This window comes from Notamacropus eugenii, chromosome 3 (assembly GCF_028372415.1).
Source record: "Notamacropus eugenii isolate mMacEug1 chromosome 3, mMacEug1.pri_v2, whole genome shotgun sequence".
NCBI classification, from domain to species: domain Eukaryota; kingdom Metazoa; phylum Chordata; class Mammalia; order Diprotodontia; family Macropodidae; genus Notamacropus; species Notamacropus eugenii.
The window spans coordinates 146848581-146872422 of record NC_092874.1 but is presented as its reverse complement, the minus strand read 5'-3'; the positions used below and the strand labels follow the sequence as shown (position 1 = coordinate 146872422).

General features: G+C 38.9%; 1 protein-coding gene across 10 annotated transcripts in view; it reads right to left on the bottom strand.

The window, feature by feature from the left end:
• The window catches only part of NRCAM (neuronal cell adhesion molecule), a 322289-nt gene extending 299840 nt beyond the window's left edge, over positions 1-22449 (bottom strand). For all 10 annotated transcript variants that reach the window (XM_072653036.1, XM_072653033.1, XM_072653044.1 and 7 more), the window contains exon 1: positions 21978-22449. The gene's annotated coding sequence lies outside the window, so the exon portion shown is untranslated. The remainder of the gene's footprint in view (positions 1-21977) is intronic.
• Positions 22450-23842: the final 1393 nt, after the last annotated feature.

The following is a 23842-nucleotide window of genomic DNA, read 5'->3' as shown; positions in this document are numbered from 1 at the left end:
GTAACTTGTTCAAGTTCACAAAAACAGTGAGAAACATAACAGGATTAGAATCCAAGTCCTCTGACTCTTTGACATCAATCTATTTTGATTTTGGGAGGTGGAAAAATAAAAAGGGCTTATGCTAAATAAGGAGAAGGAAATTATAAAAGTGGCTAGGAAGGGCTTGGACAAATAAATCAAGTTAGAGTTTGAACTTGGGAAGGAGGAATTTGGAAGAAATTGAGGAAAATCTGAAGGATAATAATCTATACACCCCAATTCTGGTTCCGTCTGTTTCTGGGTTGAAAGAAGAACAAGAACAACTAAGGAGGATCTATGAGAATTTAGGGAGTAGGACCTGAAGAGGAAACTTCAAGAAAGAAAAGAGGAAGACAACATAAGATAAATGAGAAAACTTCAAGTGGAACCATCAGAGGATAAAGAAAATTAGAATTCTTTCATAAATGGGGCAAATTGGTGGAACTAAAGGCTATAAAATTGAAGGGGAGGTGGGTGTGACCACAAAACTAAAGCTACCACAAATAAGGAAGGGAAGGTTAGTTGAGGTGCCAGGTGATTACTGACAGTAAAAGTTTTAACCAGTTACTTAGGGTTCAAGAATGAAAATCCAAAATGAATATTGAAAAGAAGTTGAAAATCTTAACATTCGGTTGTTTAGTGATTTAGAATCAAAGTATGCCATGTTTTTGTTTCTACTACAATCAAACAGAGGACTGGCTATTCTCCCTTGTGGAAGAATCAATGAGGAGACGAAAGAATACCTCTCCATGATGCAGGTTGTTAGGGGGAATGAAGAGTTCTTAAAGGAAACAGGCTTCAAATGGGGGAGAGAGGAAAGGGTTCTGAAAGAGACAAAGGGAGATTTAACTCTTGGAATTTTGAGGAGGAGTGTTACATGGAGGAGAAAGAGAAGGAAAAGGAGAGCTATACAATCAGACATTCAACATAGACTTGAGCCTCTTCCAGATGAGGAGGGAATAAGTGGTGTGCTCTGAGGAGGAAGAAGCTCCTAATCCTCCAAAAAATGACATATTAGAGCTCCAGAAGCTGTCAGGTGAATGATTACCCAGTAAGAGTCAGAAGAATCAGAAAAGATTGGCAGCAGTTGATGAGTCTCTGATAATAAGCAAGTAAATAAGAAAAATCCAGGGGAATCTTTTCATTCCAGGGCATCATCCAAAACATAATGACATTTAACAAAAAGAATAACTACTACTACCTAATTCTGGTAAACAATGCGAGCATAAATGATATTGCCAGAAGACCATAAAATCATTGCCAGTGATTTATGAAGTTTTGGGCAATAAATCAAATAATACCAAAATAAATCAAAAATATCTCAAAAACTGTTTTTCCCATTGAAGGCAAGTGATACAGAAATTAATTTGTGAACTGTACAGCTAGCTAAGCATATGGTTTCTAAGGAAGAGATTTGGGTTTCTGGACCATGGCTTAAAACACAGGAATGGATCATTTAGAGATGGTTGGCAAACATCTAGAAAGGGAAGTAGTACTTACAAAGAGCCAATATGGCATCATTAAGAACAGGTTAAGCTACATTAAACTGATTTCCTCCTTTTTTGGATAGGATTACTAAACTAGTGGATGAGGGGCATGCTGTGGATATAGCTAGATTTTAGCAAAACTTTTAATAAACTATCTCATATTATTATCCTGGACAAGATGGAGAAAGATGGATTAGATAATAATACAAGTAGTACAAATAGTTGGATTTATAATTGGTTGCATGGCCAAATTCAAAGTAGCTGTTAATGGTTCAATGTCAACATGGCATGAGGTCTCCAGTGGAGTACTCCAGGCATCTGTGCTTGGCACTGAATGATTTAATATTTTGTATCTGTGATGTGGATAAAGGCATAGATGGCATGATCATCAGATCTATAGATATCACAAATCTGAGAAGAGTAACAAAATGGATGGATGACAGGGTCAAGATCCATAAGCATCTGAAAAGGCTAGAGTATTGGGTTGAATCTAATAAGATGAAATTCAACTGGAATAAACATAAAATTTTATACTTGGGTACCAAAAATTAACTTGACTAATAAAAAGTGGGGGAGGCTCAGTTAAATAGCAGTTGTAAAAAAAAAGGTCATGGGGTTTTAGTGGATTGCAAGATCAAAATGTGTTAGTATTATGTTGTAGTAGTTAGAAAATCTATTGTGATCTTAGGCAATATCAAGAAAGACTATAGCCTCCAGGAAGAGGAAGGTGATAGTTTCACTGCACTCTGCCTTTGCCAGACCTTATCTGGAATACTGTAGTTTAGTTGTGGATGCCACAGTTTAAGAAGTATATTAATAATCTGGAGAAATGTCCATCAGAGGGCAAGCAGGACGGTGAGGGGTTTTAAGTCCTTTTGATACAAGGACCAGTAAAGGAACTGGACTCATTTAGCCAAAAAAGGAAAGAATCAGAAGGAACATGAAATATGTTTCAAGTACTAGAGAGGCCATAAGGTGGAGAAAGGTTTAGATTTGTTCTTTCCACCCAACAAGGGCAGCTCTAGAGGCCATGGATGAAAGTTGTAAAGAGGCCAACACTTACTTTGAATTAGGAAAGCTTCCAAACAATTGAAATTATAAAAACTAGAATGGCAGGGCAGTAGTTACCCTTTATTGGAGGGGTTCAAATAGAAGCTGGATGACTATTTGTTAGGAATATAATAATGGGAATTCGTTTCATGTGTGGGTTACACTAGATGGCAGCTGAAGGCCCTTCCAACTGTCAAATTCTATGATTCTGAGTCCAAATTCAATGTTCTTTCCATTGTACTACCTGATCCACCTAGCAAAGTGAAAAACTAAGTTTTGTACAACTAAATCCAGTTTAGTTATATTCTAAAGACTTGTTATATTTAAAGTTGACACGTTTAATACAAAAGTAGTTCCAGATTTATTATTTGCAAAGAAAGATAATACAGCATGTTAGAGTTCAAAATGAACTTAGAGTTCATCTTGGCCAAATCCTTTATTTTGAGAGTGAAGAAACTGAGACCCAGAGAATTGACTTGCATAAGAAGTCATCTATCACAGGTTTTGAACCTTTTTTAGTGTCATGGACTCCTTTAGCACTCTGGTGAAGTCTTTGGATACTTTCTCAGAAAAATGTTTTTAAATGCATAAAATAAAATACGTAGGATAACAAAGAAAATCACTTTTATTGAAATAAATATGTAATTCTTCCCCCATCCAAGTTTGCAGCCCCAGTAAAATCTACATGGGGATCCATAGTCCACAGGTTAAGAACCCCTCAATTTTTGATGAGATAATTTCAGGTTCAGTTTAAGCTAGCTAGGAGCAAAACAGGGACTAGAATCTGGGTGTTATGAGTCATCCTGTTCTGATGGTTGCTGTAAAGAAGTACAGTATTCTCATGATGGACAGTGGTCCATCAGAACTCTGAAACAGAAAGTTGCAAATGCTAGTGACTAAAAGACTGCCATCTCACTCAGTATTTCTATGTCTTATCAGTAATTACAACTCTTATTATTTAGCATTATATTTTGTAAAATCTCCTCAGGCCTTTGTGTCCACATGGAGGGATCGTAAGTAAATTGAAATGTATAGCCAAAAGAAAAAAAAGACATCAAAGAAAAAATTCTTATAGTCAAGGAAAAGTAAATCTCTAAATCTCCAAATATGTTATACATAACTTATGGGGGGATAAATTATAACATTTTTACATCTGAAAATTTGTTCATGGAATTGAGTCCCCTTTACCTACAGACAATCTATGACCAGTTAAAATAATTCTTCAATCATTTATTTGAATGTGACTTTACTCCAAGTACCCTATATATCATGGTAATGGATATGGTCACTGCCCTAGGAGAGCTTACAGTCTAAGACAGCTAATATTGATGCAGACAGAAAAATAAAGGGTTTGTGGACAACTGAACAAATACAATTAACTTCCAGCTGTATTTATTATAGATATTGCCATTTATTCAAGATAATTAAAAGCCCTGAGCTATGCTGGCTCCTAACACAGCCCAGCGCTGTCTTGAAAAACCAGCTGCAAAATACCCTCACAATATAATTCTTAGTCTTATTACACACATCACACAAACACTTGTCCCACATTCAGACTTAAACTTCTCTGAATTGAAATCCAAGGCATTATTTTCCTTAATATAAGTAATATGAGAAAATATTGTGCTTAAAAGTTGAACAGAAACTTTGAAATTAACAATGTGCACTAAGTACTTCTGAAGAGATACTGTATTCTCATTGGGTTAGTGATTTGGAGGGTGGAAGGTAGGAGGGGATAATGGTTCTACCCAGAAAGACAGTAAGAGTCTGTGCCAACATACTGAAAACAAATTGCCGCTTGGTTAAATCACTTGATACAAATTAAATGACTTTCTACACAATTATTGAAGAGACAACAGAAAGGAGACATTCCAAAACTACTGATGTACATAAAACATTGACACACTACAAAATATTCCTTTGTTGTGTCTAACTTTGAATGAATGACTTTGAACTTTGGAGAAAAGGGGGAAAGAGAGGTAAGAGGAGAATGGAACCAGTGATTTCATGTGTATTGGGAACTCCAGGAGAGAAAATTCTCTCCACCAATGAGGATCAGGAACTATTCTACAATCAAGGGTCCAAGGCACCTGGATGCACTGAGGGGTAACTAGACTTGCTTAGACAGTCACAAAGCCAGTATGGGTAAGAAGGTGCATTTTAACCCAACTCTTCCTTACTCAAAGGCTGCCTGCTACTTCTCACCTTCTTCTTAGGTGTTTAAAAAATGTTTGTTGAATTGAACTGATTTTTAAATTTGGGGGCTGTTGATGGTTATCAGGAGTAGGTCAACTGGCACTTCCCTTTTGATTTGAAGATGCTGAAAATCCAAGATAGATTTTATTGCACTGTGTGTGTGTGTGTGTGTGTGTGTGTGTGGCACTGTGTACCCCTGGAGGCTGATAATTATGGTAAGATTTTGTAAAGTGGCTTATCTTCAAGGAAGAAAACAGCTATATAAATGCAAAGTTATAATGATATGATATATAAATGCAAAGTTATATGTTTATAACCTATGAACATCCCTCTAGAGATTCTTGTGCTACCCCTTTATGTTGGAGCCATTTGAGTGCATACTGTTTGTAGGCTAAATGGATTTAATCTATTTCAATTCTTTCAAGGTTTATTTGCTCTTTGGGTTTCTAGCTGGTCATAGCTGACATGACAAATTGCTGTGTGTCCTCTTGAAAAATCAGTAAATGATGATGCTTTGAAATAAAACACAATTAGCTTTTTCTAAGAACTTTTAAATGGAATTGACTGTAACTGAAAAATAGTATTTACCTCCTTTATATTCTTTCTCTATATTGTCAATATAATTTGACCTTTTTTAGCCTGCTATTTGTTGAAAGCTATAAAAGTAGAGATTTAGCTTTTCTAAAAATTCCTATTATTATATTACTATCAAGGATACTACTTGTAGTATAAATCCACTTCCCTTAAATTCACAAATATTAAATGATTACTACCAAGGAACTCAAATACATGTTAAGATTTTTTTTGATAGTAAATGATATGATACAAATCTTTCTGATAGTAACACAGATTTTTTTAACATTCATTTTGTATTTTAAATTTTCTCCCTCCAGCTCCTCCCCCAACCACTGAGAAAGCAAGCAATACAATACCCATTATGAATGTGAAGTCAACATAGCACAGAATTATATTTTTCTATTGTGTTCATTATAAGTGATTTTCATTAATATGCCTGTAAAATAGTATTGGGAAGCAAGGGAAGAATTATATATATTTTAATCTCTATTTTATAGCTTAGGAAAACTTAGAATGATAATAGCTATTTCAGTCTTTATAAGTACATTTATATGCATTTAAATATATCTATATATTTATTCATATAACACTTTAAGGTTTGCCAAGCACTTTACATATACTAAATCATTTGATCCTTTCAATTTCTCTGTGAGGCAGGTGCTATTATTATTTCCATTTTTCAGATGACAAAACTGAGCCTGAGAGAGTTAAGTGATTTGCCCAAGGTCACACAGCTAGTAAGTATCTGAAGTGCAATCTGAACTCAGGTCTTCCTGACTCCAAGTCCAGTGTGCCATAGCTGCCTGGATGTAAAGAAATTAGATAACTTTTCTGACATAAAATGTCATGAAACCCAGTCCAGGATCCTATGCAATCAATTTATCTTTTTTTTTTTAAAAGCCTTTCATAGTTTAATTGCTTCTTGGCAAGATCACTATTTAATGGCAAGGGAAATTTCCTCTACACATATCTAAGTTTGACACAGCTGCCTGTGACATAATCAGTATTTAACCAACTAACCGGTTGAGAAAAGGACAAATTGGTCTTTTCGGACATACTGATAGAAGGCAACAGCTACTCTGGTATTTTCCTATAAGAAGGACAACAATGAGTATTCCTTGAGAAGCTACCTTAAAAGGAAAAAGAGGGGGCAGAGCCAAGATGGCGAAGTAGAAAGACGCACATACACATAGCTCCGAACCCACAGAACGGCTAGAGGGGACCAACTCACGGTGAATTCTGCACCCAGAGGCCACGGAATATTGGAGCGAGGGAGATTTCTGTTCCGGAGAGACCTGCAAACCTCTCGCGGGAGGTCCTTCACGCTGCAGACTGGGCACCGGGACTGGGAGCTGAGTGCAGCCCTGCAGCGGCCGCGACACCGTGAGGAAAAGATCCGAGCGGGCTACAGGGATGGGATCTCCAGCAGCCACGCGGGTCCCTCCACCCACAGAGGGACCCGCAAACCTCTCGCAAAAGGTCCGTCGCGCTGCAGACGGCGGAGCCCAGCCCAGACCAGCGGCCGCGGCTCCGAGAGGTACAGATCTGAGCAGGCTTCAGGGACGGGATCTCCAGCGGCCGCACAAGCCCCACCACCCACAGGTGACGGGGCTCAGTGAGAGAGTCTCTTTGGCGGGTCGAGAGGGGAGTGGGGTGCCCCCATGGCTCGGGCCCCCCCAGGAGATAGAAGCTGAGAGGCGGTTGCAGACAGGGGCTCCCCAAGTGGGCAGGAGCCTGGATCCATTGTGGAAGGTCTGTACATAAACCCCCTGAGGGAACTGAGCCTGAGAGGCGGCCCTGCCCTGACCTGACCATCTGAACTTAATTCTCACACTGAATAGCAGCCCTGCCCCCGCCAAAAGCCCTAAGGTGGAAAGCAGCATTTGAATCCCAGTCCCCAAACGCTGGCTGGGAGGACCAGGAGGCAAGGTGGGTGTGAGGATAATATTCAGAGGTCAAGTCACTGGCTGGGGAGAATGCCCAGAAAAGGGAAAAGAAATAAAACTATTGATGGCTACTTCCTTGGAGAACAGACATTTCCTCCCTTCCTTTCTGATGAGGAAGAACAATGCTTACCATCAGACAAAGACACAGAAATCAAGGATTCTGTGTCCCAGCCCACCCAATGGGCTCAGGCCATGGAAGAGCTCAAAAAGAATTTTGAAAATCAAGTTAGAGAGGTGGAGGAAAAACTGGGAAGAGAAATGAGAGGGATGAAAGAGAAGCATGAAAAGCAGATCAGCTCCCTGCTAAAGGAGACCCAAAAAAATGTTGAAGAAATTAACACCTTGAAAACTAGCCTAACTCAATTGGCAAAAGAGGCTCAAAAAGCCAATGAGGAGAAGAATGCTTTCAAAAGCAGAATTAGACAAATGGAAAAGGAGATTCAAAAGCTCACTGAAGAAAATAGTTCTTTCAAAACTAGAATGGCACAGATGGACGCTAAGGACTTTATGAGAAAGACAGATATCACAGAACATAGCGAGAAGATTGGAAAAATGGAAGATAATGTGAAATATCTTATTGGAAAAACAACTGACCTGGAAAATAGATTCAGGAGAGACAATGTAAAAATTCTGGGACTACCTGAAAACCATGATCAAAAGAAGAGCCTAGACATCATCTTTCATGAAATTATCAAGGAAAACTGCCCTGAGATTCTAGAACCAGAGGGCAAAATAAATATTCAAGGAATCCGCAAAACACCGCATGAAAGAGATCCAAAAAGAGAAACTCCTAGGAACATTGTGGCCAAATTCCAGAATTCCCAGGTGAAAGAGAAAATATTGCAAGCAGCTAGAAAGAAACAATTCAAGTATTGTGGAAATACAATCAGGATAACACAAGATCTAGCACCCTCTACATTAAGGGATCGAAGGGCATGGAATAGGATATTCCAGAAGTCAAAGGAACTAGGACTAAAACCAAGAATCACCTACCCAGCAAAACTGAGTATAATACTTCAGGAGAAAAAATGGTCTTTCAATGAAATGGAGGATTTTCAGGTTTTCTTGATGAAAAGACCAGAGCTGAAAAGAAAATTTGACTTTCAAACACAAGAATGAAGAGAACCATGAAAAGGTGAACAGCAAAGAGAAGTCATAAGGGACTTACTAAAGTTGAACTGTTTACATTCCTACATGGAAAGACAATATTTGTAACTCTTGAAACATTTCAGTATCTGGGTACTGGGTGGGAGTACACACACACACACATGCACACACGCACACATACATAGAGACAGAGTGCACAGAGTGAATTGAAGAGGATGGGATCATATCTCAAAAAAAAAATGAAATCAAGCAGTGAGAGAGAAATATTGGGAGGAGAAAGGGAGAAATTGAATGGGGCAAATTATCTCTCATAAAAGAGGCAAGCAAAAGACTTATTAGTGGAGGGATAAAGAGGGGAGGCAAGAGAAAATCATGAGATCTACTCTCATCACATTCCACTAAAGGAAAGAATATAATGCACACTCATTTTGATAGGAAAACCTATCTCACAATACAGGAGAGTGGGGGACAAGGGCACAAGCAGGGTGGGGGGGAGGATAGAGGGGAGGGCATGGGGAGGAGAATGCAATCCGAGGTCAACACTCATGGGGAGGGAAAGGATCATAAGAGAATAGAAGTAATGGGGGACAGGATAGGATGGAGGGAAATATAGTTAGTCCTATACAACACAACTAGTATGGAAATCATTTGCAAAACTACACAGATTTGGCCTATATTGAATTGCTTGTCCTCCAAAGGGAAGGAGTGGAGAGAGAGGGAGCTAAAGAAGTTGGAACTCAAAGTGTTAGGATCAACTGTAATGTTCTTACCACTAGGAAATAAGAAATACAGGTTAAGGGGTAAAGAAAGCTATCTGGCCCTACAGGACAAAAGAGAAGACGGAGACAAGGGCAGAGAGGGAGGATAGAAGAGAGAGCAGATTGGTCACAAGGGCAATTAGAATGCTTGGGTTTGGGGGGGGAGGGGATAAAAGGGGAGAAAATTTGTAACCCAAAACTTTGTGAAAATAAATGTTAAAAGTTAAATAAAAAAAAATAATAAAAATAAATAAATAAAAATAAAAAAAAGAAGTTCCTTTAAAAAGTTTGATCACTCAATATTCTAAGAATAGTTTTATATGCCAACTTTTTGTACTTCATACATTCTATGTTCAACATTGCTGATTTCTTTCAATTCATATACTTGGAAATGGTTTGAGAAAGGGCTTAATTCAGCATCCTTAAATGGATTTCCAGAAGGAAAAATCAGTAGAGCTTCATACAATGGTGAGAGGATAAAAGTTTTATATCAAATTTGAATTGCGTGTTACCTCAAAAGGCTGAGATTATAGTTTTTTACAAAATGAAATACCAGTGGCACACTTTCTAGCTACAAAGCCACTACTGATGGGATGTGAAATGGATAATTTAATTTGTATCCCAAATTTAGAACCAGGAAGCAAGTTACAGTGCTTGAGAGTCTAGCTTATTAAGTTACAAATTTTTCATTTCCTGTTGTCTGGGTCCTCTTCTTCATTCTAGTGCTAGATATATATAAATGGTTAATAACAAAATTCCTCAGTTTTCAACACTAATTTTTAAAGGTTAGGTTGTCTTGTGTTTTAACACAATAATGTGATTCACCCACAAGCTTTCCATACAACAGAGTTTTTTTTAGACTTTTGCTATACACAAAAACCTTTAAAATAATAGAAAAACCAAAGTCAAGATTCTATAAGTGATAAATGCATTATGAGAAAGGGGGACAAGGTATCTAGCTTTCTTCCTTTATTCCATAAGAACACAAGGATACAAAGACAAAATGAAAATGGTCTCTGCCATCAAGGAACATACATTTAATTTGGGGGATACAATAGTTACACAAAGAACTACAAAACAATTTGATGAAGGAGACAGCACCAATAACTAAAGGGCTCAGGGAAGCCACCATAGAGGACTTGGCATTTAAGTTAATCCTAGAAAGAAGCTACAGATTCTGAAGCAGAGATGAGTAGGCAATGCATGAGTAGGTAGAAGATGCATGTAGGGATACCACATAATGCTGAGTTTGGGGAACAGCAAGGAGGTCATTTTGGCTGGTGATGAAGGATAAGACAGTAAGACTTGTGAAAGAACTTTAAATACCAAGCTCCCCTTACTCTCTCACCATCTTTTGCCAGCTACTTTGCCATGCTGAAAGAAGATAATGCCCTGGAGGATGTAATCCTTTAAGCTCTGGAATTCCTACTCTGGGTCCAATGGTCCTGATTGGCAAGTGCCTCATACAGCATCCAAAATTAGACTGACCCCAGATATTGCTTCACTTTATTTTGTAGCCATCTTCTCAGCTGCTGCATTACTGCTGCACTCTCCCTCAACTCTCTGCTTTCAAGTTCCGGAACCATAACCAAAGGAATACTACCAGGGCTACTAGAAACCATGTCAGTCTTCTCCTCTATAGCTCCACTCACCATTCCTGAAATTTCCCAAACTAAAATACCCATCACTCACCAACTCTTTCTTACATATTGTCTTTCCCATTATAAAATTAGCTCTTTGAGGACAAGGACTATCTTCAATTTTTTCTTTCAATCCCTAGAAATTAGAATGAAGCCTAACATGGAAAAAGCACTTAAATATTTTTTCATTCATTCATACTGAGGAGTTTCAATTTTATCTTAGAAGCATTAGGGAACCATTTGAAATTTTTGAGCAGAGAAATTACATGATCAGATCACAATTTTAGGGAGATTATTTCAGCACTATGTAGAGGATAGATGGGAGAAAGGAAATATCAGATTCAGGGAGAATAACTGGGAAGTTATTACAATGGTCCAGGTGAGAGGTGACAGGGGTCAATTCAGGTGGTTGTAGTGTGAGTGGAGAAAAAAAATGGATAGATGCAAGAAATGTTATGAATGTAAAAATAGCAATATGTCACAACTAATTTGACCTGGGGGCAGAGGTAAGGGAGAAGGAAGGGACATGGATGACTGCTAGTTTGCAAACCCAGGGACTGAAAGAATGGTGGTATCTTTGACAAAAAATAGGAAGGTTAAGAGGAGGAATGGGATTAAGGGGAAAGATGATGGATTTAGTTTTGGACATGTTGAATCCAAAATTCCTCTGAGAGATTCAAGTGGAAGTCTTCAGCTGGCAACTGGTGATATGAGATGAAGTGTAGGAGTGAGAATAAGAATGAACATGGTGATTTGAGAGTCATTTGTACAGAGATGATAATTGAACCTAGCACAGTTCACAAGATTAGAAAGTAAGAGGGCATGGACAGATGAGAAAAGAGCACACTAGAGAACTACTTTTGGGAAGAAGAACATGGATGATGATCTAGAAAAGGAAACTGAAATGGAGTGGTCCAAGAGGTGGGAAGAAAAGCAGAAGCAAGCAATGTCAATAAAAGCCAAGGAGTCGATAACATCAAATAATGCGGAGGGGTCAGAATAATGAAGACTGAGAAAAGACCATCAGATTTAACAATTAAAATAACACTGGTTATCTTTGAGAGAGTAGCTGCAGGAGAGAGTTGACACCAGAAGGCAGATCACGAAGAAGTGAAAGGGAGCTGAGAAAGTGGATGCAATGAGTATATCTAGCTTTCTTTTTTAAAGGTTTTATTAATGATCTTATTTATATATCGCTGTCATTTCCCAATGAGCACCAACTCCAAAAGAACTTTCCCTTACTACCAAAGCATTATAGTCAAGTAAAACAAATCAATATATTTGCCATGTTTAGAAATGTTTGCCTCATTTTGCACCTCCTGTCTACCATATCTCCAAGAAGGGTGAGAAGCATGCATTGTCATCAGCCCTCTGAAGTCAAATGGTCACCAAAATAACCAGACTTTTGAAATTGTTCACTGTTGTGTTTCTTTATATAATTTTAGTTATCCTACAGATTTTTCTTCTAGTTCTTTGCTCCATATCACTTAATATGTCATCCCAAGTTTACACCAATTCCTCATATTCATCACTTCTGATAATACAATAATATCTACTTGCTTCCAATTGCTAAAATTTTGTTCATCAATTAATTCATCAATTAATGGTCATATATTTTTCTTCAAAATCTTTGCTCCTTCAAAAAAGTACTTATAGATATTTCTGTGAATACTATATGGGGACCTTTCCTTCTATCTGTTACTTCCTTAGGATATATGAATAGTAGTAGTATTATTGTGTAAATTACTTTTTCTAGGAGTAATTTAAATACCTTTTCCTGATTTAGGTACCCTTTTTAAGCCTTGCTGCCTCTCTGTCTGCTATGTGTTATTATTTTACTGAATTATATTACTGTATTGTTTCATTTTAACATGTCAAGTTACTTCAGTGATCTAGATTGTCCATAACTCACATTACCCACCTGAGTCCCACCAACTAAGTCATTCATGCTCTTTGATATTCATTCTATCCCCATCTGGTAAATGAAGCTAACCATGAGCTCACTCATTCCCTGCTGTTTAATGAATCACCTTCTTAGTTCAAATAATTCCATCCAAACTGGATCTAGTTTGTCTTGCCCTATTTTCTACATCAGGATAGCTGTTTCTAGAAGCATATGGAGCCAAGGAGTTATTCAGCTGCCAAACATCACCTATTAAAATGCATGTTACATTGGTTGAAACATTCAAGCTGTGACTGTATTCATTGTGACTATATACGTTCCATGAAATGAATCAAAACATTAAACTCTAGTCAATTTGCTTCATTTTTCTTAACGGTTACTAAAAATTTACCCCAAGTTTTTAAGTTTTATTTATTTTAACAATTTTATTATCGTTATAATTAGTTTATTTTCCTAAATTAAAAGCAGAAATATTAGATTGAAAATATAAGTCCCATGGGCAAATTGATTTTTACCATTCTTTCTTACACAAACAACACACAAAAACTACCACTTCATAAAGTCAGTTAAATGGTCTTGAGAAGCAAAATGTGGTAATTAGAAATAACTCTTTACCAGTTCAGGCCTTCCACTTAGGGCTTTATGAATTCTAGGTAGGATTCCAAATTAGTCTTAATTGCATTTTATTTGGACTCAACCTTTCATAGCCTACACTTCCAGAGTTAAACAGCTGTTTTGTAAATTTCATTTTTGCACACCTGAAAAATTTCAAATATAATACTACATACAGTACATCTGGATCCTTCAAGTAGAATGGAGGCATTCTAAATGCCTCAGTGAAACCTTAAATGGATATTCATAATTTTGCACATAAAAAAATAAAACCAACACTGAGATATGCTTTACAAATATTCATTCAGGAAAAACACAGGATGCTCAATTTCTGTGACAGATTTAACTGATCTGCCACCCATCAAAATAATTTTTAGAAAAAATCAAAACTCTTTCAAAGCATCTTAGCAGAAAATCTGGATGGGCACCTCTGTATTTATTCACAAGTGACTAGAGAGGACAGTGGTAAAATGGTCAAGTAGAATATTTGCAATGCAATTAAACTAGACAAATCTGAATATATGCCAGCTGTAGGGACCTATCTTTAATTCACACAATTCCAGATCGTAATGTGTCATGTGGTGCCAAACTTTACTATCTACAATTTTTTTTAAACCCTGTCCAGTACTAGATGTTTATCGAGCATCTAAGTTGGGCACTTTGGATATGGCATCCAGCTCTATCTACGTTGTTCCAACACCATCTGTCACTTAAGCCTCCGCAGATACAAAAATTTCAATTCAAATGAATCAACTCGGCACTCAAACTAAGCTATAATTCAAATTTCGACATGAGGCTTGAATTCCTTTTCAGTGTTCTTCAACTTTGACCCAGCACTACCCCCTCCTTCGCTGAAAAGGGCGAAGACAACAGCCCAGCAAGTGGGACAGGCAAAACAGAGCTCCTTTGTTGAAGACTTTGCTTTCAGTTTTCTATTGAGGTAAATAACTGAAAAGCCTACCCAGACTTCAGAAGAAAGCAATATAACCAGCAAGCAACTCTCTCCCTCCAAGGAACTAGAAACACTAGGATGCAACTTTGCTACAAGGCCATTTTTACCTTAAGATACAGGCTCTGAAACATTCGCACATTTTTTCACCTTCAAAAGACAAGTTGCAAGGTGTTTTGTGTTTTAAATGTGTAAATCTATGGAAAGAATCCAGAAAGAGTATATAAAGTGCATTGTTTGTCTTAAAAGTGAAAATGTGTTAAATATTCACAACATACTGAATCTGTATACTGAATTTTTTGAATGCTCTCAGCCCACTTGGGAAAGACTAATCAAATTCATTGTGTGTTATTCAGTGGATGACCTCCTACAGGATTCCCTCTAATTACTTCGGGTGTATATTTTTCCAGGTTACATTACGCTGTTTTCAACACATCATTCACAGAATTTTACATGTATAATGATGCATCTGCCATCACTCTTTAATTCTCAATCTATACTTTGAGTTATGCAGTAGGATAACAATGATCATTACAGTTTATTATTTTTGCCTTTAGTATTTACTGTATTTCAAACAGGGAGTAAAGGGATTCACTTCATTAGATTTTTTTTTAATCCCAAATTACCTTTTTCTGATTTGGAATCCCAATTCTGAAGACCAGTAAAATAAATCAATTAGGTTGACATCACGTCTCTTTTATTAATTCATCTAACCTATTATAATTGGTAGCAGGGGGTTATGCTGTCATCTTTGAAGATTCAATTGTAGGTAAAAATGCCCTTATACAATAGTATTTGCACCTCACAATGCCAGTACAACCCTTAACTTCCAACCTCATGATATTTCAGTCTGTTTTCAAAAATGAAACCATATTCTTCTTTTTCTCTGATTATATAAATGGGTTTTTTTCAAGCAACAGGAATAGTTTTTCTCTCCTACACCCCCAATTTAACATCTTTCCTTATGGTAAAAAGTAGTTTGTATATACACATACATTACATACACTGAATGTATTTGTGGAAAATATTCCTTTAAATAGCAAGTTTCTGTTCTGAGGTAAGCTAGTTTATAGGCCATTCTTCCCACAAAAGTTACGCTATTCATTTATAACGGATGAAGGAGGAGGAGGAAGAGATAGATAATAAGATAGAAAGGGATAGAGACTTGGCTTAAGATTTCATTGTTTGAGGGACCTTCTGGTGGACTTCTAATGCAGGCATTTTACCTTCTATTCAACTGAACAGTTTTAGAGACATTCCTTAAAGAATCGAAAAGGTAAGGGACTCATTCACAGTCACGTAGCTAGTATGTGTCCCAGATTTTATTGTCTTACAAGCCAGTTCTTGATTCACTATATTATCTTATCTCTAATGGTATTAGTTATTAATAGTATTAATACCCTAATACAGTGGTATCAAATTCAGATAGAAATGGGACCACTAAAGCATATAAGGATCCCTGGTTACATACTGACTCAGAAAACCATACATGAACATTATCTATGCTCTATTGTATTTTTCATTTATTTTGTTAAATATTTCCCAATTACATTTTAATATGGTTAGGGCAGTGTGGTATTTAGCACCTCTGCTGTAGCACACTATTCTATATAACTGGTTATATTAATAATATAACTATAATATAATGGTATATTAATTATTATAAGCATTGATTATTGCTATAATTAATAACTATTTTAATACTATAATGGCTCTCAAAAGTAAGCAAAAAGATGATAGAATTGACAGAGCACTGTATTTCAATTCAAAGAACCTGTGTTTAAATTTCCTCTGCACTACTCATTACTTGTGTGACCTTAGAAAATCACTTAACCTTTCTGCATCTCAGCTTCTTCATCTTAAGATGATGGAGACAGTTTATCAGATGACCTCAAAGGTCCCTTCTATTTCTAAGTCTATGATCTTAAGGATTTACCTATGAATCATTTGTAGAGAGTATATGACATTTTAATTTGAAATTTTTAAAAAATCATATATATGTGTGATTAATATCCATCCTTCCCTTCTCTGCCCCTTTAACTTGATAAGCCTACTAGGTTTTAAAAAAAAATACAGGTTCACAAAACAGAAAGTATATTTGCTTTCACATTTTCTCTTCTTCACATTTTAAGAAAAAAAATTAAGAAAAGTTTCTGTCATTGTGTCTTTTATAATTTATTGTGCTTTGAAATCAGAACTGCTAGTGTCAATAGTGACTTCTCTAAATAGAAAGAACTTTGCTCTTGCTCTTTTAACCTGAATGTCTTAGGGTAGAGAAGGGATGCATGATGAGCTAGAGTTCCTTGAGTAGGAACAGCACCACTGGAATTACAATCCTGAGACTGGGAGCATTTTTGGATAGGGAAGGCAAAGCTAGTGTCGCTAGGTGCAAGATTTGAGTTTTGCTTTTGCAGAGTTGATAGCAAGAGCATCTACCAAGATGGTAGCTCTAGCTATGGCAGCATTCACGGGCAGGAGCTCAGGTTTGCAAGAGAAACAGTAATGGAAATTCTATCACAAATGCTATTGGAAAGAGTGAAAAACACTTAAAGTCAGAGCTAGATATTGAACTTTGAAGCCTGGGTTCCAGCAGCTGGATTTCCACTCTCTTGAGCTAAGAACTATGATGAGAATGGCTGGAATGAACTGATAATTGCTGGCGCTGGTCACTCTTTGTCATCAATGAGAGGACTGTAAAGCATAGGTATCAAAAACAAGCTGCATGTGGCCCACAACCATCCTAACTGTAGCCCAAACTCAATTAAAATATAATTGGGAAATATTTAACAAAAGTAATAAAAATAAAATAGATATTCCAATTCAAAACTAAACCAAGAGGCAATCTGCAGGCATTTTTATGTATGGTTTACTGGTATCTATCTCTATTTGAGTTTGACATGACTGTAGGAAAGGTTTAGGTCCCTCCTTGGTGAACATCATTAGTGAGTCCTTTCTACACAGTTTTCTCTATTTAAACTTTGTCTACTTCCTGATTTTTATTTCTTTTAAATTATGATCATTCATCAATTATCTGTGACTCACTTCTGCTAATTAATTGTGTTCAGGAGAATGTGTGAAGGAGGGTGCCAGTGACCAGTTTGATGTATAGATTCAAGCAGGCCAGAGGTTTAAACTTCTCCCCAAAACATTAGAATTTTCCTACCAAAGGGTTGAATCAATTGTGAGGAAATTTTATGGTTCTGATTTAATTAGTAACTTTTATAAGCACCTAAAGAGTTGATAGACAAACCACATGACTTGTGATCATGCAGTCCCTTAGCAAAGAGTTATTGGTGAACCAGATTCAGGTGACTTAAGTAGTAGCATCAAAATTAAATAGAAATGAGGGCAACTAAATTTTATGTAAGGATCCTTATGAGTTACATTTTGAGTTAGAAAACCACACATTAACATTATTTATGTCTTATCATGTTTTTATTTTAGAAAATATTTTCTAATTTCATTTTACCCTAACTCAGGTTGTGGTAGTGTTGTGGGTCACTTGTGGCCCACGGTGTATGTGTGTGTGTGTGTGTGTGTGTGTTTGACACCTCTGATGTAAAATATAAGAATCTCATGGAAGCTCTGGTCTCCAAGGACTAAGATAAGGTAATGTTTCCTGGGTCTCTCTATGAGAGGAGAAAGATGCTGTCTGGAAAGGACCTGCAGCTCGGTAGTACAGTGCATAGGGCCTGGAATCAGGAACACTTGAGTTCAAATCTGCCATCTAGGCAATTACTAGCTGTGTGACCTTGAGCAAGTCATTTAACCTCTGTCTGCCACAACTATAAAATGAAGTTAATAACAGCATCTATCTCACAAGGATGTTGTAAGGTTCAAATGGGATATTTGTAAAGAACTTAGTACAGTGTCTACTACTTAATAAATACTTGTTCCCTTCCCCTCTACCCACATTCATAAGATTAGGGACAGAGAAAGAGAGAGAGAAACTGTAAATACCTTCCTTCTCTCTTGCTTTCCACCCAACCTAGTATGGTATAAAGTAATATATACATCTGTGAAAGTCGGGGTTTTTTTACTTAATAAAAAATTGAAATGCCTGTCATTTAAAGATCACCTCACATGAAAACTTCTCAGTACTCATGCCAACAACTGAGTTCCAATAAAGTCATAAATGGAAAATCCAAACTGGAATCATTTGTGTCTATTCAAAACTCTATTGGCTATTCTTCTGAAGAATGCAAATTTGTTTTTGAAAAAAGTTCATCAGTGTCCTGGAACAAAATCTATTTAAAATTAAAATTATTTTTAATGTAACATATGATGGTGGAATTCATCAATAATTACAGTGGCATGGTGGAAAGATCACTGAACCAAGTGTCTAGTTCCATGTCAGCCTCTTAACCTCACTTGGGGTCTCAGTAATATAAAAAAATTAAATTAGGTGATATTTATGATCTCCTTCCATTCTCTTCATCCTAACATTTTGTGATTCTGTGAAATGCTAAAAAGTTTTTCTGTAATGGAAAATACATTTTAAGAAATTAAATTTTGAAGAAAATTGTATCCAACTGCAAAGCAAGATTAAAAAATGTAGAAGACAAAGATGAAAATGTTGCCCTCAAGCTATTCCAAATTCCCGTTGGAAATATTTTCAGCAAAGATATAGCACATTTTTAACTCTTCTGAACCTACTTGTATATATTAAGAAGCTTAGTAAATACATATTAAGCTCTCTTACATATTTGATGGGTGAAGGGGCTTCCTAATATTTCAAGCTAATTTATAGTTTAAATCGGAGTCCTCTTTGAATTCAGTTTCAGGCTTCAAAAATAATTTTCCTCCAAGCAACGTGTATTAAACAAAAAACAAACAAACAAACAACTATTGGGAAGGGAGGAACATAATGGTTTCATTAAATGAAACTTTTCTCTTTCTGTAAAATACTTATTAACAAACACAAATAACTTGTCCTAAATTTTTTTTTAAATCTCTCTCTCTTATTATTTCACCTGGGAACACTAATCAAAACTCTTGATTCTAGTAAGGGAAAAGGTTTGGCTACTGGATCATAGAACTAGAACTGACAAAGCTGAAAAGTCATCTAGTTCCACATGTAGTTTAAAGAGGAAAAAAGAAGGCCCAGAGGTGAAGTGCATTGCTCAAGATTATTCATGGAGTACACAGCAGAGATGACATTCATATCCAGATTCTCTGGTTCCAGATCTAGCAGTTTTCTCTGCAATGCATCTAGTTAGTGTATAAGATGTAGAGCTGGAGACGGCTCTAACATGCACTGGAGAGCATTGTTAAATTTTCAGTGGGAGATGAAATCTGAAAAAGCTACAAATCAGGGTTTTATTTATTATTTTGTTTATTGTCTACAGTCTACTCCAAAGATGTTAAACTGGAATGCCCCCTACCCCAGGCAGAAAGCAGCCAGCCAAACTCCCTAGTGAAATCCAAACTGGATTAAAATGCAATTGGGAAATGTTTAACAAAAAGAAATTAAAATGTGATACAACATAGATAATGTTAATTTGTGGTTTTCTAAGTCAATGTGTGGTCCACAGGGATCCGTCTCTGTTTGAGTCTGACACCACTGGACTCCAGATTTAAGAAAGTGATGGAGAAAATATTAGTGATGTAGAGTAAACCTAAAAGTGTTTTCTTGCTTACTTTTTTCCCCTGGGGAGCCTGTTGTTAACCATTTACCAGCAAAAACATTTATTGATTCTTCTATTGAACCACTGCTGCCTATTACTTTTGTTTATAAGGCTTGCTGATGTTATAATTAAACTTTCTTACAAATATGTTTTCTTGTGTTTGGTCACCCTCAATAACTTCTTGAAGAGCCCTTTCATAAAAAGAGCTTATATGTGGAGTTTCCACAAGGTTAGGAGGTAAAAATGAAACTCATCAATCTGCCTGTCCTTTTGAATGCTTAAAAAGGATTTTATTTAGCAATGTTCATGCAATATTCTAATAATGGAACTTTACTCCCAGTAAATTGCAGACCATACTTTAAAAAGTCCAGACTGCTTCATTGTGCCGACTATGAGTTTCCTCTCCAGATTCCTAAGTAAAATTCAAGGTTGTGTGTGTCTCTTGGGGCAGAACTCATGTCTCTGGCCCCTGCAATACTGCTAGTGTGTATTCAGCGCTCTCTTACAAACGCTGGCTAGGGCGTACCCCGGCTCTTCAAGCTCCCACAGCTTTAGACCTTGGGAAAGGATATTTCCTGGTTCAGCAAAGACAGCTCCTTGCTCTGTGGCGTGTGGTGCTTGCTCTAAAGAGGAGCGGAGAAGATGGGAGGGGCGGGAGTGGGAGAGCAGAACCCGCCTGCTTTCCAGTCCTCCTTCCCCAGCCGGCAACCACCCTTCGCTTCGGTGAGAAAATGCCTCCTGCGGGAGCTCAGAAGGAAGAGAAGGGTTTGAAGAGCGAGCCCGAGGGACCCAGGGGCTTTCCACAAAGGTCAAGCTCTCCATGACCACTCGATTTCCTTGTCAATGTTCATGACTCTGGGGGAAATGGCGACTTCCCTTCTAACCCAAAGGGCAGTAAATCCGCTGCCCATCCCCATGAATGAGAAGGGAAGCGACGAGCCGCTGCAGTGCAGCCCAGGCACTCTGGGTTTGGGGTTGCAGCGCCCCCGGAGTGGATGGAGACCAGGCAGGGAGCTGGACCCAGCGGGCGGCGACAGCCCGGGGGAGCTGCCCAGATGGTGCCCCTCGAAGGGAGGGTGAGTGAAGCAAATCATAGACTAGCTCAGAAACAGGATTCCTGCCTGAGGCCACTCCATGAACGCGACAGGCACCAAAGGGACTCTTCAGATTCGGCTCCAAGCCTCTGTACCCGGCTTTGGCTGGTCATTCACTCTCAATGAGAGGGTGGGAGTGGAGAGACGCTCGCCCACTACCACCGGAGGCACTGGCACCTGTAGTACTTGCTAAGCCTTCCTCCTCCCAGTCCTCAGCTCTCTTTCCCTACCCCCGCATCTCTATTACCCACCCACTTCATGGACAGCTGGGGTCAAGAAGGGAACCAAAGCATATACTTTATGATTTAAGGATCCGCACAGGTGGGGGGGGACAATCCTGTTTGCGCAAACAATACACACAACCATCTATGTGGGAGTAGACCCAGGCACCTCCACGCCCCTGGACTGGGGACTCCCCTCCGCTGCTGTCACACACACCTCGCCCCTGCTGTCCGTCAGATCCAGGGACAGCAAGATGCTTGCGCCGCAGCAAGGACATTCAATTTTTTTTCTGCCCAAGGAACACCCAGAAGGCTCTCCCTAGTGGAGCTTTTTTGGCAAGTGGAAAAGAAGGCTGGATTAGGAAGTTCCCGGAGGACTGGCCGCAGAGGGTGGGAGATGGGGACCCTATGCCAGCGGGGGGTGGGGGAGGCTGCACTACAGTCCCCAGATCGCCGGAGCGCCCCCTTCCTCGCCGCCTCCGGCCCTCACTCCCAGTTCTTTCAGTCTGCCAGCCGACTCCGGCTCAGCACGGATGGTTGCTATGGGGCCCTGGGATGGAGAAGGGAAGAGGGTGTCGACTTTCCTTGCCAGCTGTAGCTGGGAGCTCTTCTCCTCAAGCAGGAAGGTTCATGAAAACCCTAGGCGGGGAGGAGGTCACTATGACTGCCTCCCACCAGCCTGTGCCACAGAGCAGGGGAAAGTGACACCGACAGACCGACGGACACACACACACACACACACACACACACACACACACACACACACACACACACACACACACACAGTACTCACAGATCTCTCCGCTGCCCCCACCCACGTCTTCAGCTTCTGGCTGAACAAACAGTTTGACTTGAGGTCTCTCTTTTTCCTCCTTGTTCTCTGCCTTGTTTTCTTCCCCTGCTCGCAGAGACAGTTTGTGCCGCTGTCCTCCCAGAGGCCGGCCAGGCTCCCGCAGGCTCCCCGCTGCCCAGCGCGTCTGGGACTGAAGTCCAGCCCGGGCACCCCGCGCGCGCTCGTCTGTCTGCCCGCGACCCGGCCGGTGACTGCGCACAGCGCCGGCGCGCGCCTCCGCCCGCCGGGCTCCCCTCCCTTTCCTCGCCTCCCTGACGTGCGCCCCCTCCCCTTCGCCTCCCTCCTGGCGCCCCTCCCGCGGCTGCTGTGCGCTCTGCCTTCTCCCGCAGCTTTTCCGGGCGGAATGCGCTTCACTCACCTGAGCTCTAGGCACCAGCCCCCAAACCACTCTTAGCTTCCAGTGCGGGGGAGGAAACCGGGGAGGCGGCGGCTGGAGTTTGGCTAATAGCGCTGTGCGGAGAAAGACTGAGTGGCTCCAAATGTCACGCTGCCGTCGCCTTTGGATTCTGTGGGTTGGATGGCCGTGTTTTTATTCCGCTCTAAAGCATGTAATTTCTTAGACACACACCCAAATGGATGTGCTGGGTTCATCCTTTGGGTACTGTATTTTTTTCCCAAAAGATATTCAAAGGCAGGACCAGAAAATAAATGCCTCCCCAGGTCATGGTCAGTCTTTAACTAAGAAGCACCTTGGTGCTGTGTTTGTCCTTGGTTCTCGAAGAGGACCCTGACATCAAGACGGTGACATGACTGGCAGCCGACTTTGATGGGAGGGAGGGAGGGAAGGCTATGCAAGAAGCCTCAGTGTAGTAGTAAAGGGCTCTCTCTGGATGTCAACTCTCAAGACCTGTTTCCAGATCTGTCACTGGGATTTGCCAGTCTGCATATCCCAGAGCAAATCAGCTCACCTCTCCGAGCCTCGGTTACTTTAGCTGTAAAAGGAAGAGGAGGGGGACGATATTGTTTAAAATCTTACCGCTTTTGTATCTAAAACCCTCTGATCTTAATTTTCTATACATCCAGGGACCACTGTTACTTTGTTCTATGTTTTAAATTCGCTTACTTTCCAATGTAAAGTCATATTTGACAAATATTTGGACAAATATTTTTGATGTAGAATGGTATTTTTCCAAAACATTGTTCCATACCTATGATGTATTGTTATTGCGAACTATCAGTAAGAATATTTGTCTACCAATAAAAATCAGCAACTATTGTCTTAAGATGTTCATTGGATTTCTCAAGATCACTCATCAAATAGTGTCAGAGGAAGAACTTGAACCCTGGCTTTTCTATTTTAGAAACTGCATCTTATCAAACAGATTATACATTTGGGAACTCTCCCTGCCTCATCATCCCTCTCCAAAGATGAGAAACAGAGATGTTAGATTGTGTAGATTTCCTTGCTAATACATACCCCTATATAACACTCCTCTAGGTGTGGCTACTTATTGAAATAGCATTTATATGGCACTTTAAGGTTTTCAAAGTGCTTTACACCTATTATATTATTTGTTCCTCACATCAGCCCTGTGAAATAGGTAACAGTGTGATCCCTGTTTTACAGATAAGAAAACAGTAGTTAAATGAAATTGTTGAAGGAATTTGATGTCTTAAATAGTATGGCACCTCACTTCCTATTTCTCACTGAAAGCCACATTGGGATTTTGGAAACAACTTCATCTAATCCCATCCTTATTTTTATGGGTGAGTTAACAAAGGCCTATGATGTAAGTAACAAAATAATAATAGAAAGTGGCAGGCAGAGTCAATATACAACTTAGGAATTCTGACATCACATTCTA